The following is a 17,497-nucleotide window of genomic DNA, read 5'->3' on the forward strand; positions in this document are numbered from 1 at the left end:
GGCTTATTTAAAAATATAAAGGAAGTCGGGAGTGGTGGTTCATACCTTTAATACCAGCACTTGGGAGGCTGAGGCAGGAGAATTCACATGAGTTTGAAGCCAGCCTGGGCTACATAGTGTGTTCAAGGGCAGTAGTTTCAACTATATAGTGAGATCCTATGTCAAAATAAATATAGAAAGGAGAAGAAAAAAAAGAGGTACCATTTTGCTTTGACTTTTGTCAGCATCTCCTGCTATGTGACTGTATGCTCTGCCCACATGTAAAGGGGAAGCGGCTCATCAGCAGCCCATTTTGTCTCTTGTCAAGAGCAAGCAAGATTTACAGTATTAATCTGTTATAGCTCAGAATTTTAAAATGTCATCCATACTTGATAGAATAACTAGTAGCTATTCATCTGATTCAGGTTCTGATAAATCACTCTTTTGTTCTGCTGTCAAAAATATTTATGCCTGAAGGATAATTAAAAGCAGTGAGAGGCTTAGAAAAAGCCCAAGTTTTGTAATTTCGAGGCACTTCGGGTCTTTGAGCGAAATTCAGTACCTTAATACATTGGTTCCTGTCATCTCTAGCAAAATATCTTTTATAATTCTGTACCTAAAAAGTGAAATGTCACCTTTAGTACTTCCTTAATCATGGATAGCGTGTGTATGTGAATCTCACTCATTCACCTACTCCCTTTCTCCAGTGACCATGTAACAACAGATGGCCGTGCAGCAAGTGGAGAAGCAGAGACCGAGGTAGACCTTGAACGTACAGCCTTACATCTCCATCACTGTTGAGACTCCTTGAGTTGACTCCATGACAGCTACAAATCAGCTACAGAGTTCACAGGGAGAATTAGGACAAATAGGGGTTTCTTCAGACAACAGTTTGTGCAGAAGGATCCAGAAGCCTGGGTAGAAACTTCCCTAAGCACAGCTGCAGATTTTCGTCAATATCCTGCCCAAGATAAGAGCACCACTGGTTGTGCATGACGTCAGTGACATACACATCACCACTGGTGATGTCATTATTAATGATAAGTTGAATGCAGGGTGTGACCCACTAATTCATCAAGTTAGTGCCCTGTTATGGAGTAGTCATCATTTGTTTCAAAGGTGAAGCTGCTTTGGCTTTTAGCTCTAGAAGGTATTTTCTTTCATATAAAGTAATTATTGATTCCTTCTCCCACCCACATTACCAGAGTGGCATCGCTCAGGTGGGCATATACCAGGTAGGACTGTGCTTCTTGATACTTTCATTTTTGATAGAATTCCAGGCCTTGTAGATGGGACACTGACACCTTTAGCAACAAACTACAGTCACCATGTCCCCTCTGTACTCTTCTGTATTCAGGTCATTTGGACCAGTTTCCTGCAGTTTAGCCTGAGCCACCTTCATAATACTGATTGATCTTCCATCAGTGGTCAGATTTTTATCTGCAGGCCCATCCAGAAAGGTCTGTTCTGATACTGTCTTTTTTATGCTTCACTTTGGAAAATGCAGATCAGAATATGTTGGAGTCTCACATCACTGTGAGAGGTGGGGGACTCTGAGAAGCAGACAGGAGAAGCGGGTATTCTTCATGCAAGGCCTCATTCAGTGCTGCTTCTGCACTACTCTTCTCAAAGGCATGTGCAGTAACCTGAGAGGTCTGTCTCTTTACAGCCACAGCACGTTCAGGTGAAAAGCAGAGAACCACACGAGAAGAGGCTACTATAGGATTATGGGATGCAGAGAACTCCTGTGACGCTGAGTTCGGAGAGGCTTCCATATGAGGAATTTGGAAGACCGCTCTTCTCATGCTTCTACTTCCTGCCCCAACCACGAGCTGTCTTTCTGGATGTAATCCTTGGGTTCAGCAGTTAGGGCTGCCAGTTCTTCTCTCATTTGGTCAGATTCGTTTGGGGCTGCCTCTGCATTAAAGTAGTGGGTAGCTTGCCACTGATACTCATCACAGTAAACACTAATATTTCTCAGGCCCCCATAGGAAACTCTGTCAAATTCTCTCAGGAAAATTAAGAGATACCATTGTATTTGAACCAGATTTGCTGGGGTTCATTATAGGTAGAGGTCCAGTAGCACATAGCACTTGGTTGTCCTTCATGAATAAGATTTGTAGGTGCCCAATGAGACATCTGAAAACAGAGAGGATGTCAGTGTACCTGCTGAGTAGTCTCAGTGGTGCTTACACTATGATTACGTGAGTCTTATATGTCTTGTTCAATTTCACTTCTCCACCTCTGAAGACAGAGCTTAGCAAAGTTCATCTCCTCGGGTGCAACTGTTCCAGGAGTTGGGTGTGCAGACCTTCCAGGAAAGATGAGGGAGAAGTCAGTGGCCTGTCTATCACCTCAGACTTACGCAGATAGGCTCCAGAAAGAGGAAAGGCACTCTCAACCTCTAGGAAAGAGCTGTCTGGACTTGTATGTTCCTTGGATATCAGGCTAGAAACCTGGCTGTGTTCTGAAAAAACTGGCAATGTCATGTGTGTGTCACTTTGAAATCAACAGGTTTCTGAGTCAGGTTTCACACTGGCAAATTTGGTAACATATTTCAACGTGTCTGGGGGTGGGAACCAAGTTTAACCTGAGCTATATTTTATATATCTATCCAAATTTTGTTGCAGAGCTTTTGTTTCTTGCTTCAACTTTCAAATACACTCTCTCTTATCTCAAATACTCTTGTTGCTCTTGTACATGCACCTATCCATTTAAATAATCTGGGGAAATTCCAGGTTATTATGAATTTTTTTGGCTGCCCAAGGGAATGATTGATCACAAATCTTGAGAGCTTGAAGGTCGACACTAAAGGTAGCTCTATGCTGTGATCATTGTTTACCTAGAGGGCATACTTGGGAGAAGGTCTCTTTGTTTCAGAGGGGCTTTCCTTTACAAATCCCTTCAGTCAAGAGAGAACTGTAAAACTGCTCCACATGGGATTTTCAGATTTGTTCCTGGGATTGTTAACATTAACAGCTAGCTGGAATACATCCTCTAGCAAGTCCAGAACCTTGTGTAGGAATTCAGTGCCATCTCACTGTTGTCCCTCAGATGATCAGAATATTCCCTTTAATAGATCTGGTGGTATAGAAAGGTCTACAAGTTTTCGATTTGATCCTGTTATCACAGCAAACGAATACTGAAGGTCTTGCTTCACCATGGCATTTTCCCTTTCCATGTCACTTTGACAATTTTCAAACACGTTTTGTGGCAGATGACAGCTCAGAACAAGTCCTTGAAATTCAGACAACTGAAACAGAGACTGAGTAATGGCACTGAGTCAACATGTATGGCCAGTGTTTTTCAGCTCAACTAGCTGGCCATCAACTACCCTGCAGTCATTGAGGTTGGAATTTTCACCCTAGACTTCACAGCATTTTCCTTTTAATCTTTAGTTTCTTCAAAGGTTACCTCGTGTATCCTTTAAGATCTCTTCCATCAGCTTGAATTTTGGGGAACTCAAAGCAATGGTATTCTGAAGATCATCTTCTTTATCATGAGTAAAATCTCACTTTTTCTAATACTTCTTTCTTAGCAGGACTTCCCTCTACTTCACGTGGTTCAGTGGCAACAGCACCTTGACTGAGCTCCTTGCAGTCATAGGTGAGGTCCTTTTCCACAGGTCTCAGAGCTCTCACCACCACCTCTGGCACTGCAGTAACAGGGGGAGGCCCCACCTGTGTCCCACTGGGTCCTGGTCCCTGCAAAATACTCTTTTGAGTAATATATTACACTCATCTTTCTTAATTTGAAATATATTTTAGTGTTGCCAATAAACTGGTGTCCTGGAAGCTAGACGCTCAGCTTCTCCATCTAAAGTACCCTCTCAGGAGAGGTACCTGCAAAGCTGGGCACTAGAGAGGTATACCTGGCTTTGGTGGGTTAAAAATGTCTAGATGTAACCCTTTAGAAGGCAGGAAACCAAGACCCTTTCTATGCAGGCTTCTTTCAGAACTGGCTTTTAATTTTGAAGAAGCTATTTCTGGAGGGGATGCAAGTTTTATAGAGAGCTACCTGAACTGGAGGGCCCACAGGTAACATGGGGGTAGGAAGGAGGCCAGGAATTGCCTGGATGTGTTCACAATATGTTAGCAAAGGACGCTAGAATCTAGGCCATCTCAAGGTAAAACCAGCTGCATTTTGTGATTGATAAGATGTAGGGAATAAAGGAGGAATAGGCAGTTGAAGCCACTCCAAGGTTTCCAACTAGTTAACATGACACAAATTATGAAGATGCGAATTTAGAAGATGCTAATGTGTTCTCCTATGGATATACAAGTTTGAGATGCCCCTATGGTACTGAGATGAATGAATACGTACAGTATGTTAGGTTTCATTCCAGGCTTAGTTTCTCTTATTAGATGTTAGCATTTTAAACTGAAATCATTTCTAGAATTTCCCACTAGAGGTTACCAATATGATTCAAAATAGGAAAAATAGTTCTTCTTGATGATTAAATACCTACTTTTAATTTTTAAGTTGCTCTGTGCATACAGAGAAGTGAAGCTTAACTAAATGAAGCAGCCCCACTGCTCTGATTAGACTGTAAGGAAGAAATTCCTTTATACAGGACAGAAATAAAATACATAAAGCTGGCTACAAAAGAGAAAGTTAATAAATCTTAAATAATTAAAGGATACTTGCTTTGGGCTTGAATAATGGCATGCTGCCTCTGTATGTGCTGTGCAAGGAGGTTCACACAGTGTCGTCACAGGTTGGTCAACTTCACCCCATGAACAAAGAATTACTTGACACTTGTAAGCGGTGAAACAATTTAGATACACATAATGATTATGCTCATCATAGTGAATTTGTGTCTGTACATGAAATATCTTAGTCCCTCTTTTCCCTATTCTCTTTCCCTCTGTTCAACCCTTATTTCCTTCATTATTTACAAAGCTTTATTTCCATGTTATCCTGTTTTAAATTTTTTTTCTTTCCCTTCCTCAACTCCCTGGATCCCCTTTCTTTTTGAACAATTAATTCCTATCTCACAATCTAAATTGCACCAGTAAACTTAATGAAAAAACAAACAAACAAACAAACAAACAGATTCAAAAAAGATTATGCAGACTGTATTTGGTTGACAAAACATTTACTTCATTTGTTGTTTTTAGAAAATATTTACAAGCTCTTTTTAATGCAATTTGCAAATGCTTGAATAGAAACACCTCTCTTTCGAGGGCCCACACCCTATTTCTTTGTGTGTGTACTTTTACAATTTCAGCCCAATGAACTTCTTTATGTCTCTCACTGATGTGTCCTAAAAATTCTTCTTCTGTAGTGGAAGTCAACACACCTGTAACCTGCTGTGAGTTGGGTGAGTCCAGGTTCCCCACCCCCATTTTGGGGACCTCATCAAACCTGTTCAGTGGCATTTCCATGATTCCTGAAAAAGGTGGCTGTTCTCTGGTCATACTTTGTAGTTTAAAGTGCCTGGTATTCAGAAAGGATTAAAATAGAATTTTTTTAAAAAAAGAATTAATATTTACTCTTTTACAGTGTTTTGGAGTGCTGGACTCTCCTTCTAGAGGTTTCTAGGTTCTTTCTGTTCTGAAGAAAGAATTTGTCAACATAAGCACAAAAGTTAATAACGTTTTACATTTATTAAAAGAAGCAAAAGAAACAGGCTCTGCAGAGCCAATTTGGGCCACATAAAGCCAGGAAAAGGAATACTGTACAGGAGAGAGCAAGTTACTGCAAAGGGACACAGTAGCAAAGAGCTTGGTACCAACTGTCCTTCTGAATCACCCATCCCTCTGACTGTCAGGTCTGGGCCAACCTATGGAGAGCAGGCTTGAGTTATCCCAAGAAGTCCAGATGCAGGCCTGTGGGAACTGTTCTGCACATGTGTTCCTGGATTTTGTAATTCACAGGTCACACCTACCTTCTCCGTCAGCCTTTCTACTCCCTAATCTCCTTTCTTGCTCCCATTTCTGGACTGGTATAACTGATTTTTAGGTTGTTAAACAGCTCAGGCCTGGAAACAAAGTGAAGGGAGACAAGTGGGCTAAGAAGATCATCAGTGTTTTGACCCCTGCACTCCAGGTCAGCCAAAACCCATAGGACTCGCCTGAGAGAAACTTGCAACTCTGGTGAGTCACCCAACCTCCCAAGCAGAGGGGTTGTTGGAACCCAGGGGACAGGAATCAACCAATGTACATTTTGCAAAAGGGAGGGTCACTAAGCAGGGAATGTTTCAAGGAAATCCATGTGGTCAAGCAAGACTGGGCCTATCTATCCTTGCAAATAACAGAAGAAATTGTAGGGGATGGCAACTCTTAGCATATCATTTTAAGATAGGATAATATTAGTCTTAGTGCAAGCCTCAAAATGTGTCTTGAGAAACATCCTGGAGGGGTTGTAAAGAGTTAACTTTGCAGTCCACCTTGCCCTGGAATGCTTCTCCAAAGACAAAGACCACGAGGGCCCAAATTACCACTTATGACCCTGCCTGGGTTGTTTCATCGCTTTCCTAGCCCTAGATAAACATTGTAACCCTGAAGGAAATGTATGGTTATCTAAAGGGGGGCATAGAGAGCAGAGTGCAGAAAGTATATATCATTGTGGTTGGGCTCATGACTGGGGCCTGACCCAGTCACGTGGGACAAGGAAAACAATGTGTGGCCACCTACGTCAACAGCTGCAACATTCCAATGCATTTCCATAGAAACCAAAGGTGGATTTAAGGTGGAAACAAAAAGGCCAGCCACCCCCTGTTCCTGACATACTAGTCGGGGATGTGCGATGATCGGTGTAAAATTCAATAAACTCTGTTTGTCATAAATAAAGTTCTTCAGTCTTCTGTGGAATTCAGCCTGTTTGCCACCACAAAATAACTCACAGCAGAAAAACAAGAGGAACTAAGAAATTCTTTATATGGCCCCCAAAATAGCCCCTGAAAAACCTTAACTGACATTGATATCTATTCCTATCTCTATCATGTATCTATATCACCTACGTATATGTCATCTATACCAATATCTACATATCAGGTATATCTATATAATCTATATTTATCTATATTTAGATCCATATCTGTATCACCTATGTGTATATCATCTATATATATCATCTATAGCAATATCATCTATAGCTTCATAATCATGTATAGTTATCTATATCATCTATATTTATAACTATCTATATTATCTATATATATATCATCTATAGCTATTTCTATACATATCATCTATAGTTACATAATCTATATTTTATCATCTATATCTGTATCATCTATCTATATCTATCTATATCTACAGAGTAACACAGGTCTTTGACTTGGTCTTATACTTTCCAGAAGGAAAATATAACCAAAACATTTGACTACTTAATAATAATATAGAAAAAGTCCTAGACTAGCTATGAAATGGAGCTACAAATAGTGCTTCAGCTGTTATTAGCAGTCTCTAGGTACTCCTATAATATTTTAGCCTATAGCCATGAGAAGTCATGGATTCCAGCTCCACTAGCTCTTCAAAAATGTGTCCTTTAGCCTGTCTTAATGTATTGACATTATGCTATTATAATGTGTTTTCAAGTATCATTTAGTCAAAGATTTAGCTTTTTGTATAGGTGTGTCTATAGGATTAAAATAGTAATGTAAATATTTTACCTCCTAATCCTTGTTTGCTTTGTGATATGAACCAACTTTCTATTTTCTGCTTCAGACTTTGTATTATCTAGAGCCACCACTAAAATGGGTACTCAAATCTACAGATAGAGGCAAATATAAGTTCTAAGCACTATAGTAAGAATTGTAATGGTTCAGTAGTTACATAGAAACATAGATATCTTTGTTTAGTGTATCCACTTCCACTGTTCACTGTGATATAGGAGAATAGTAATTCAATCTCTTAGATGCCAAATGTGCCAAGTTTGTGGTCCACAACATTGGGGAATGGAGTTGCGAACCAAAGGAAGAGGTTAAGAGAGTTTTATTAGAAATACGGACAGAAGAGTAGTTCCTGGATTTTCAGGATCAGTCCTGAATAGTTGGTCACCAAGGCCCTTTTCCAGGAATAATTTATACAGGAAAACCACGATATGGTACAGTGTAGGTCAAACTACAATCACCCTCTGGGATTACAAGTATAGCCACTTAGATAATATTGACCCAATAGGGAAACAGGTCATATAGTAAGGGTACGTGGAAAACAAAGGCGTTTTGGGGAAGGGACAGGTGCAGATACTCTGGTCACTTATCCATCTAGGCAATTGATACCTGTCTGGACTTAATGGTCTCAGTGGTACTAATTACAACACAGTATAATCCCAAGTTATTTTTTATGCCTTAGGGAGACATGTAGGCCTGGTCAGTGCATCTTTATCTTGGGCCTGAGGATCTTCAGATGCACCTTCAGGCACAATTCTGATGTCTTTTTTTTTTTTTTTTTTTTTTCCTGCTGACTTCCTTGACAGCCCAGTTCCTTTCTACCTATTTATTTTTATCCAACTTAGCTCACTGTAATAATTGTTATAATTAGGAGAAAATTGGACTTCTTACTGACAAAACAGTATACTCTTGAACTTCACCTGTTGTACTTGGGTAAAAATCTTAAAACAGAGATAAAATGCTTATGGTAAACACTACCTACTTTTGTCTGAATTCTACTAATTTTAGAGCCACTATTCACTAAAATACAACTTTTCACTTTTGGGCTTTGCTTATAACATGGTTATAAAATGGAGCTCAAAATTCCGTGACTTCCTAATGCTCTTGTCCACTTTTCCAGGCTATCAAAGAGGAACAGTTCATCAAATGACAAAATCTAGCTTGCTTTGTCTCCTTTCAGTGAGAGTAAAACTTTTAATCCTTAGCTAGACAGGGTCAGTGCTCCCCCTGCCCCATCCTGAAGCATTCGTCCTTGAAACTCATTAGAACATTCCTGGTACCGGAGAAAAACCAAAAAAAAAAAAAAAAAAAAAAAAAAGAAACTCATTAGAACAAATGATCAAAGTCTGTTGTGGGGGGCTCAAAGGCATGAGCAGAGATAGAAGAAACAGAGACAGGTAGAAAGAAGATAGGGAAAAAATAAAAAAAAATTGTACTTTAGAGAAAACTGTAACTTCAAGACATTACCTGAGTTTATTCATATTGGTATTTCTGAGTTTTGTTTATGTTTCTTGTCTTTTAGGTCTATCACACTCAAAATCTGTAAAGGCACTGTAAGTCCATAAATTAGCTTAGCTGATAAAGTAAAGGAGAAACCTGATTTTAAGAAAGGAATAGTTTGAGAGAGTTCAAAAAAAGTTCTTCATCCCAGTTGTTCTTTCCTTTTGAGTAGTTTCTTTCCCTTTCACAATATCTATTGTACCTTTTAGATTTTATTCATTCTTTGGGGTTCTTACACTAGGGAGATAATATAGTGTTTACATGTGTGAGTTGGATTTATTTCACTTATGAGTTAAGTTCTCCAGTTGTGTCCATTTACCTATAAAAGCCTCGAGTTTCTCTTTCTTTATAGCTGAGTAATATTCCATTATATAAAAATACCATCAATTTACATTGCTATATTTGTTTATCTGAGTAACCACTTTGAAGATATCATTATGCAATACAATAACCATTGTTAATTTCCTATCACTTTGTCCGAAATTCTGCATTGCTTGTATTGTTTTTGTGTTACTTTGTAAATGTCTGTGTGTTTGTTAATATATTTTTATTCTTTTATCTTTAAAGTAAAAAAGATAGGTTAAAAAAGAAAGTTCTTTGACAACGTATCTTCTACAACTCATCTTAAAAACCAAGAAAGAAACCTCATGTCTTTCTCTGTAAAATGAGCCAGTTTCTTTCTGTGACTGGGTGATCCTTTTCTCCTAAAACGAAGATGAAACTTCCTATAGATCCAAATTCCATAGGTTTTTACCCCCTGAAAAATATTCCTAGCTCCAGAAAATAATTGGCCTCTCAGAATACTTTCAGTTCTACACAATACCACCCTTTATGCCTCTTAAAAACTAAATGACCAAATAGAAGGATATATGACTGAGAATTGTTTTACCAAAGTATTATTTAAATTCTGAAATCATTTCTGACTTTTGATATTGGTATTCAATTGTCTGTCTTTGATTTGAATATTCTCAGTGATATGAATTGCTATTTTACCAAGTTCCATTTGTTTTGCTCTTTCTATCTTAATGTGTAAGAGAGATGGGGGGGAGGGAAAGGGAGAGAGAGAGAGAAGATGAATTTCAGTTCACCTCTTTTTGTTCCTTTCCTTATAGTAGGGCATCATTCCTTTGGCTATGAGTCAAGAGTTTTTCTACTGCCTTTTAGTAAAATACATACTAAGGGCATATGACTGATAATTTCATGTCCCTTAATGACAAGTTAGAATCCATACTACCAAGTTTCTTATTTATGAATTGAGGATGATGTGCTTATGTCAATGACTGGCTGTAAAAATTTGATATTTATAAGATCTGATCAGCATAGTACCTTCTGTAGAATTAATCAAGTAATTGCACGTACAAAATAATTGTGCCAGTTAATTTTAACTGTCAACCTGACTGGATTAAGTGATTCCTGGAGAGGTGATTGGATAATGATGATATTATATTCATCAGTGGTTTAATTCACTTATATTCATAGATGATTGTCTTGTTAGAAGGTAGGGTGTAGTCAGACCTTGGTTGCTGGGGCAGGACTTTATAGGGTACCAGTCTGGCTGGCCCTTCTCCCCTGTTCTCTGCTTCTGGAGTCATCCAACCATAGACTGAAAGCTTTGCAACTGTGAAACAAATGCATCCTTCCTCTTAATTTTTGTGTGTCAAGTATTTTGTCCCAGCAATAGGAAAGTTGACTGACACAATAAAGGTTTGGGAAGTTGAAAATGACTAAATCCTTTTCCTCTGGTTAGGCAACCATCCCTTACAAAGTGTAGAAACATGAAATCTCAGTGTTTTCTTTGAGTTATTTCCCAACTTGAGTGCCTCCAGTATAGCCTTGTATTTCATTTCTTTATTTTTACTTAAAATGTAGAAACTTCCTGTTTTAGCTTCAAAATTCTTTATGCTTGGTTTTAAGATATGGTATTACCTCACCTTCTATTCTCTTGGTTCTCCATGAAGTTCAACTCAATTATTTTCGACCCTAGGTTTTTCCTGAGACCATAAGCTCACAGTGTGACCATGAATTTTGTGGTTCATTTTGTTGACACCTGAACATAGAATTTGATTAACAGGATCATGGTCCTGCAGCTTTAGTAAAGCCAGGTAATTTCCTGGTGATTAATAACATCTGTAGTTATTTGCCCTTGGACAGCTATGAGAATATTCACATGGCCTTGTTTAAGTGACAGTGTCTAGAGGGCTGCAAAATAATTTCCTTTCTCATAGTATATTATTGTGTTATTCCCTACATACTCTTGAATTTTGAGATGTTATTTATGCTAGAGGCAGAGTTTCCTGAACTGGTGATAGAACCAATTTTCTCTTCCCTAGGGGTTCTTGTCCTGAAGATGAAGTATGAGGTCCACAAACACAAGAACGGGGAATGACTTGAGTGTAGCTCATTAGAAAGAATAAAGAAAACCTGTCACTAACAGCCAAGAGAGGCTCCAAGGGAGGGCAATGCATAGGCACCTACATTCAGGAGTTTTTATGCACTTTGTTGGCCTATTTTGGTGGGTGCATGAAAATGAGACCATCAAACAATGCAGTTGCCACTTGTAGCCTGGTTTCTAAAGTCAGAAAGAGAAGACTTGTGTTTCACCTCAACATCTCAGGGCGTATCTTAATTTCTGCAAGTGCTTGCCTGTGGTTGGCATTTTTACCCAGGCCTCCAACTTCAGGAGAACAGATTTCTCCTGCTCTCTGGCTTCCCAGGGAAGACTTCAGTGAGCCTCTTTCCCTTGTGTTCCAACTTTCCCAGGGCTTATCTCAGTTTATTCAGGTCCCTTTCCTAGCTTCGGAATGTTTGTCTATCTCCTGGTCTCAGTGACTTGTGTTTTGATTCCAAATAGGTCACAACTAAGCTCAGAAGACCAGAGTGTGGATAAAAAGACAGACCACAAAGATCAGGCTCAAGCAGCTTCAATTCAAATCTCAGACTTCACTGGAAGTTGGACTCCAGATAACACGTGTTATGCTGTCTACTTCTGCTCAAGGCCTGAGACTTTTCAGGAGACTAAGACTGAGAACTGCGGTCTAATTAATCTGACAGGGGAAACTTAAGGCAGCCAAACATTTAGGTTGTTGCTTAGATGCTGCTGGGGGATCTTTCAAGACAGAGGCACTGCTGAATGATTTACAATATTTTGAGTATGCATTTAAAAGAAGCCAAGTACTTTGGATCTGGGCAGTAGTAAGGATGCCTTGAAGACATAGGAGAAATTAGAAAGAACCCACTCGTGACAACTCAAGAGTGGAAAAGTGAAAGACTTCTTAGAGAAGATAGCCAGCCCCAGGGCATTGTGCTCCAGGATACCAGTGGCAGCCTAAGAAACAGGAATTGATTCCCCAGGATTCAGCTCACAGTACTTAGTCATCCAGGCACTCAGAATTAACCACTAGCCATACACAACAGGATTTGGCTACTGCTCAAGCTGGTGGCAGACCTTGACATTATCCATGTGATAATGACATCATAACAATGTAGAATACAAGAGTTGTGGGCCCAGGGAGGCTTCCACTCTTACTTCAAAAGAAAGCCTGGGAGGCCAGGTGGTGTGCTCTTGAAAGGAAAGCATGTGAAACTGAAAGAACAGTGGATATCTCAGGAAGCTGAACAAGCTAGGAACATAGAATGACTGAGGAAACCTATAAGGAGTGACCAAAGAGAGGTCATGAGATACGCAACTGAGGAAGGAGATTAGGGTGTGGCGAAGACTGCCTAGAGAAGTAGGCAGGTGTTAATCATAAAATCCCAGGCTACATGCACAGAACAGTTCCAAAGCCCTGCACATGAAATTCTCATGAGAATTGCAGCAAGTTTTTGGTAGGATGACCTGGACTTGATTTTACCCTGAGAAGTAGGAGATACAGAAAGATAGCTGGCTTTGAGCTCTTTCCTACTGTACCACTTTAAGGTAGCTTGCTTTCTCTTCTAGAGTGTACTTATGTTCCTATTTTACTTGACCCAAACCCACTCTTCAGAGCTTGTTTCTTTTCCTACCTTCTTCAGTAATAGATGTAAGACTTTACTATTGTTTGTACTTGTCTTGATGGGTTCCTTGCTCAGGAGAGAAGCAACCCAGGAATCACCTCCAGAAGGAGACTGAAGCCCTCAAACCTGGCAACACAAGCACCAGCAGTGCCAGAGGCAGGGCCACCGACCCCTTTGGACTTTACTTCACACCACCAGAATTTACCCTGGGTGCCTGACATGAAACTGTGGGTTTTAATGCTTGCCCTGCTGAATTTGGGTCTTTCTTTGTTCCCATTGTTTTCTATTCCTCTATTCCTTCCCTTTGGAATGTCTCTTTTATACTGTTACATGCTGTCAGCATTTCACTTTCTTTTTGATTTTTGTAGGGCTTGCCTTAAATTAAGAGCTTGCTTTAAATCTCAGAGAAATCTCCGAACTTGGACTTTTAGCAATGTTGAAGCTATTAGCATTTTAGAAACTATTAGAGATGGACTAAATACATTTTGCATGAAGGAAAGTGCATGAGTCTTTGGGGTCTGGACAGAATGTTAAGGTTTATATCTAGATGTTCCCCCAAAGCCTCATGTGTTCATAGGTGGGGGTTTGGGGAGGTCATGGGGTATCATATTCATCAGGGGATTAGTTTCCTGATGAATTTATAGCTAAATTTGATGTTAGGAGGTGAAGCCTGGTCAGTACAGGTGGGTCACTACTATGGTAAGCTGGGAAGGTCTAACTCCTCCCCTCCTCCCTGATCTCTTTCTCCTTCCTGCCATCAGGCCATGAGCTGCTTCTCCCCTGAAATGCCGCTCTTCCATGCCTCTCTGCCTGGGAGACTCCTGACTATGAACTCAAATCTCTATGATCTATGATCTATGATCCAGAATAAACCTCCCCTCCCTCTACAGATGTCAGGTATCTTGTTGCAGCAAGGTGGAAAGTAACTGGGATATTAGGTTAAGATTTAGATTTTTATTTTATACCTACATGCACTAAACATGAAATTCAAGAACACTAAATGTTTCTGTTTATCATCTTTTCAAAAAACTTCAAGTGGAAATAACTGTTGTTTTACCTGCTTCAAAGAATGAAGAAGTTAACTTATGTGAAATACTTTGCAATTTATAAGATATACATACACATACATGTTGATTTTGCAATATTAAAAGATAAGCACTGATAGTAGTGACATTGAAAGGTTAAATAACTGGTATTCTGAAAATGAGAAGAAAAGATCATAGATAGCTTATCTGAAAATCATTCCCCATCTATTCCTAAATTATCAAAAAATTAGATCATACCTTATCAGGACATATCATTTTATTAGATTATATCAGATATATCATATAATTATCTTAATCATAGCTGAGTAGGTTGACACTTGATTTTGTCATACCCCATGGACAACCAATTTGTTTTTATTGAGAAATTGGGAGTAACTTCTTGAAGAACTGAGCTCACAGGAAGCTTCTTCATTCTGTAAGAGTAACAGGCTTTATGCTCAATTAGGGTTTACATAAATGGTTAGCTTTTTAATATCTTCTCACATCCAGAGATGGATCCTTCAGTACTTAAATGTGTCCTGGCTGGGCTTGATTTGACTAATCAAACATGGAGAGAAAATTTTGTTTTTCTTTCAAGTTCTGAGCCTAGATCTTAAGAAGCTTCTAGATTGTATTCTTTTCCCTAGAGCTCATCACTGCCATCTTTGGACAAGCCCATGCTATCCTTCTGGAGAAGGAGACCCAAGCAGGGGCAAAATTCAGCTATTTCTGTGATTCATCTTAGTTCACACATCCTTGTAAATGCATGAGCAAACAGCCCTGGGACAGGGGAGCACAGCCCAGGCTAGCAGCACTGCCCAGCTCACCTGCACACCAGATAATGTGTTAAGCCATTGGGTGATGTGATATTTTGGTACAGGCAATAGATAAATGTTACAATGAGTAACGTCCACTGTGAGGAAGTGATAAGATTGGTGTGCATTTCCTCCACTACCGTGGTTACCTTCATTCATTTTATATTTTTCTCCTTTTCCTCATTTGCAAGTTCAGACTTCTAGGTTTGTAGTGCTGGGATCAATATAATGTCTTAGAGTAGCTGGGCATCATCATTCCTGAACTTTTACATACTCATACTTGGTAGGTACAGAGTAGGTGTCTGTTTGCTGAGACTCATAGTTTGGAATTTTTCCATTTGAAATTTATTTTTGGCATATGTTTGTAGTACATATTGATTACACTGATCATGGGACTTGGTAGATATACATGACATTTGTCAATTCTGTTTTTTTCTTTCTTTTTTTTTTTTGCTTTTTTGAGACAAGGTTTCACTACACAGCTCAGGCTGGCCTTGAACTCACTTTGTAGCCCCGTTGGCCTTGAACTCCCAGTGATCCTCCTGTCTCAGCTTCCCGAGTGCTGGGATTATAGGCGTGCACCACCATGCCTGGCCTCAATTCTGTTTTTATGGCCCACTCTTCCTTCCTCTGCCTCCTCCACCTCCTTGCATCTCTTAGACCCCTTCATATATATATGTGTGTGTACCTGTGTATATATGTGCATATATGTGTATATTGTATATATATGTATATATATGTGTACATACGGATATACTTGTATATATGTATATGTGTGTATATGTGTATATACGTATATATGTTTGCATATGTACATATCTATACATTATACATATTTGTATTACATGATGATCATATTCCCCAAAATCTGATAATTTGCAACCTTATCAGAACTCATGTGTATATTTAGCTATTTAATCTTTATACTGTCCCACTACTGAAAAATCATGTGTGATAACGTTTCACTGGGCTCCTATAACTTGCAGATGGACAAATTTAATACTCGATGATTGCAAAAGAGACTTACCTTTCTGTAGTATGGTTTGAAAATCAGTCTAAATATTCTTTTCTGTAGAAATAAACAATCTCAGTATCGATTACTTTAAAAATAAGACCATGGGTGGAGCTTCTCAGGGAACGCTGGCTTCCACATTTTACCTTGTTTCTTATTGGGATGCTTTTACATGTGACCTAGCTGGCTGGCAAATAGCTGATTGTGCCCCTGAGAGAAGAACAAGAGGGGAACAAGCTATCCTGTAGAATTCCAGCGAGTGATGGGAAGAGGAACCCTGTGTTCCCGAGGGAGCCCTGGGTGCCCCTGGGCAATGCCAGCGTCTCTGATTTCTGTGCGTACAATCTCTGTCAATAGAAAATGGCCTTATTCATGCCAACAGCAGCTCTATCTCTAAATGTTGCTTTATAATTATGATGGCTTATGAAGATACTCGTGTCAAATCTAGATTTGGAATCCTCAGAAAATAACCCTTTTTTCTTTTTGAAGCTGGCTGAGTAATTGGAGTAGATAAAAAAAAATCATTTTCTGAACACTATTTTTTAGATTAATGAATATATTGAACCATTCTAATGATAGATAGGAAAATTATTTCCACTGGAACTTTAAGAACTAAAATTGCTCTGTGTTAAATGAAAGAGGTCTAAAATGTGTCAAGCTTATCAAAACTGCATGAGCAGTGAAGAGGTACAAGTTTATAACCCATTATGGAGCACATTAATTTCTTACCATGAAGAATGTTTTCTGCTTCATTACTGTTGGTGTGATCCTTGTGGGAAAAGAGGCAAAAGAATGAATATGGGTCAGGATAATAGCTTTTTAAGGGAATGCTGAAATTTCTCTGCTTGATTAGTAGGACAAAAATTAATTTTATTTCATTGGCATTGCCCTCGCTGTAGCCTCTGTGTCCCAAGCTAGAGGCATGATTCACTGTGTTTGAAAATTAAATCTCAATTTGAACTATATCCAGAAAAATGTTAAACAATTGGTCTAATAAAGTTAGAAAAGCAGCGAGGTAAAGGTGATATCAGGCTGGAAATAAATGGCAACCTAAATTTTATGTAAATGAAACTATCATTTGTGGTCCCTGGGACATAAAAATTTACATAATCAACTTGCGAGCCTTAGAAAGATGATTTTCACACAGAAAAATTTTAAGTTCTACTTGGCTTCATTTTTCTCCCTATAAAAAGCTAAGATGAGAAAGAAATAAACTACAGAAAAAACTGCTTAGTTTGTTGGCAGTATTTGGAGACTATGCAAGTGCTAACATTTGCACTATTTGAAAATGTAGTCTTTCTAGAAAGCAAAGAAATTTTTATGCAAAATACGGCTTGGGCCAAAGGTCAGATGAAATATTTAGGTATAAACTCTTTCTCACAATCGTTGAAAAGTTTAAATTGTTACCCTAGTAGACTTTCAGTTGGACCAAAACTTTGCTAAGAGTCCTAAAGACATTATTCCATAGCAGCTTGCCTGAAGGAGAGTCTTGTGTCAGTCTTCCTTCCTTCCTTCCTTCCTTCCTTCCTTCCTTCCTTCCTTCCTTCCTTCCTTC

At 39.0% G+C, this 17,497-nt stretch overlaps 1 pseudogene; it reads right to left on the reverse strand.

Annotated features, from left to right (window-relative positions):
* Positions 1–759: 759 nt before the first annotated feature.
* On the reverse strand, positions 760–5,399 carry LOC102012540 (annotated as a pseudogene).
* Between the last annotated feature and the right edge of the window lie 12,098 nt (positions 5,400–17,497).

This window comes from Chinchilla lanigera, unplaced genomic scaffold (genome assembly GCF_000276665.1).
Source record: "Chinchilla lanigera isolate Chin_1 unplaced genomic scaffold, ChiLan1.0 scaffold00084, whole genome shotgun sequence".
Classification (NCBI taxonomy): Eukaryota; Metazoa; Chordata; class Mammalia; order Rodentia; family Chinchillidae; genus Chinchilla; species Chinchilla lanigera.